The sequence below is a fragment of the Dipodomys spectabilis genome, unplaced genomic scaffold (assembly GCF_019054845.1).
Source record: "Dipodomys spectabilis isolate Male_0828 unplaced genomic scaffold, ASM1905484v1 ptg000491l, whole genome shotgun sequence".
Lineage (NCBI taxonomy): Eukaryota > Metazoa > Chordata > Mammalia > Rodentia > Heteromyidae > Dipodomys > Dipodomys spectabilis.
This window is the reverse complement of record NW_024871168.1, coordinates 733,461-736,380: the sequence shown is the minus strand read 5'-3', so window position 1 is coordinate 736,380 and position 2,920 is coordinate 733,461.

Genomic DNA, 2,920 nt, shown 5'->3' with positions numbered 1-2,920 from the left:
TTCTATGCCTCCATCAGAAAGAATGACATTGCCCCATTTGTTAGGAAATGGAAAGGCTTGGAAAAAATTATATTAAGTGAAGTAAGCCAGGCCCAAAGAAACATAGGTCCCATGGTTTCCCTTATTTGCAATATCTAGTATAGGTATGAGTCAAGCGGAAAAAGTCAGAGAATGTGATGTTAGGAAAACGAACCCTCAAATATGTATTTTAATGTTTTTGTTTCTTTCATGCATGTGTTTCTAACGCATTTATAATATTATTTCTTTGTTGCTTTGTATGTCCCTCCCCCACAGTGTAACCCCTGCTTTCACTATATTTGATGTCAGTATAACATGTGGAGGAGACGGGGACAAACAAGTCGTTTAAGGATTCAGGTGGACCTGTTGCAACAATGAGTAGTACAAAATGTCATGTCAAAACCAGCTTTACAATGTCGGTGGGTGGGGGGAGGGGGGGTATGATTGGGTGGGGGGGAGGGGGGAGGCTGGGAAGGGAGGTGAAGGGTAAACAAAGGAGGAGGCTGCAATGCTTGGTAAGAAATGTATGCATTTTTCTGCCCATGTAATTGTAACCCCTCTGTACAGTATGTTCTCAAATAAAATAAAATTAAATTAAAAAAAAAAAAGAAATATTTTTTTCCATTGCAGGGCCTTCATTCGGGCCCTGGGAACTCTAGCCTGAATTTCTTTTCCTCAAAGCTGTGAGCTTCGCCTTCACCCATGTTGCAAAAGAGTTACCTGGATGGTGAGCTCAAATGCTAGCAATGGCAGAAATACTGGCCCCAGTTCCAAGGCAGTGACTTAATTTTTTTTAATGGAAGCAGTTATGTTTATTCAATTCCATACTGAACATTAAAAATAGGCAGCGTAGAATTTTGTACAGCTATTCATATTTCCTTCCTTTACCTCCAAAGTGCTTCTCTGAAAACTAATATGTTTCTTTTTTGTATGTTTTTCATTGTAAAATGTTGTACAGAGAGGTCACAATTACATGAACAAGGTAATGAGTACATTTCCTATTGAGCACTGTTGCCTCCTCTTTGTATTCCCCTTACCATCCCTTCCCTCCCATCTTGACAACTAGCTCCCCCTACCGAGGTCAGTGACTTAATTTTTCATTTTTGGTGGGCATGGGGTTTGAACTCAAGTAGTGGCAACTCTTCCCTCACATTGCTATAGATTTACCAAGAACCTGAGTTCAAATCCCTTTCTAGGAAATAAAACTCGCAGAAATTCCAAACCAGGGAGCTTCATTTTTTAAATTTTGTTTATTTATTTATTTATTTATTTATTCATTTATTGGCCAACCATGGGGCTTGAAATCAGGTCGTGGAAACTGCCTCTGCTTGGATCTCCCTAGGCTGGGATGCAGTCTCTGGACCCATAGCCGATCCTGAGATCCTAGGCCCAGTGGGCTGTCAGGAAGAAAAGAAAACCCTGGAAAACACAAAAAATGGTGAGCTGCAGAGGGCTCAGTTTTTATGATTTTTTTTTTTTCTTTACACAGTGACCATCCTGGGTCTGAATGACACGGCTGTAAAGTGAACCTGAACTGCCATTGCTATTGGCTGATGGGCTCTCAGGGAAGCCATGGGACAACCTGTCAACATAGACCCTAGCTTCAAATCTCAGTCCTGACACCAATGGCAGAAGATCACAAGAGACTCGTTCCTATGCATAGGAATACTGGTTGAAAGAGTACTTCGTGCCTTGGTCTAGTCTAAAATTGGATGCAATAATCCTAGAATGCTGATTGATCTTAATAGTTTATTAAGCATGAAACGAAAAATTTTCCTTCACTGGCAGTATAATAAATACCTAAGAGTTGGTAGGAACGTAGTAGGTGTCATTCAATCATAGATAGACAGCTCTGGCACTCTTTACTAATATGTATTTATTTGTATACCACAGTTTGCCTATCCATGTATCGCTGTTTTGTCTAAACCTGGGGGTCAATCTCAGCATGGGGGAACCCCCTCACAGCTTCATTGGCAAGAGGCTGCCATGCTCAAACTAACCCATTCATGAATTGGGCCTGCTAGGCCTTGAGTTCAGATCCTAGCATTGCCAGGCATGATGGAGAACACATCCAAAATCTAGATGCTATACGATAGGATATAAACAATTTAATAAATGGTATAGGTGTCATCAGAGTCAATAAAATAAATGGTAAATAAATGAATAAAACAAGAAATAAAATGAATAACCACACCAAACACAATATGGACTGAAAATCTGTATGGAAGTATAAATCCTACTTTTAAAATGTATATAAGGTTTATCTTTTGCAGGCCTGAATCTTGAATTAAGCCCCCGCTATGAGGAGGGAATGGTGGGAGATCATGAGCTACTCAGTTCTGAACCTAGGAAGAGTTATGGTATGCTATCGATCTCATCCTTGAATGAGTAGTTTGTGCATGATGAGAGTAGGAAATGATAGGCAAGACTTATGGGGTATAGATTAATGGGGTAAAGAAGAGTTGATGAAGCTGACAATAATCATCACAGTCATGAAATGGAGGCATCAGGAAAGATCCAAGAATCAGTAGTCCCATGGTAGATTGGATTCCATCACAGGACACCATCTCTCCTACCCTATACAAATATGTACTTATTTGCATACTACTTCAGCTTATGAATGGATGACTATTGTGCTTCTCACTCTTCCCCCCATGGTGGGGGGCTCAATCTCAGGTCCTGGGAATGGCCTAGCTCCTTCGTGGCTCACAGGCTGGTGTGCTCATGTGGACCAAATTTCCAATTGGGACTGCTAGGCCCCGAGTTCAGATCCCAGCCCTGCCAAAAGATTCATCTTTCTGTCAGAAGCTAATCATTGCACTTGTTTTCCTTTCCAGTGCAAGTCGTGGGTCTCAGCTAGGATGGAGAATGCATGGGCCACCCTGTGGCCATGGGAATAAGT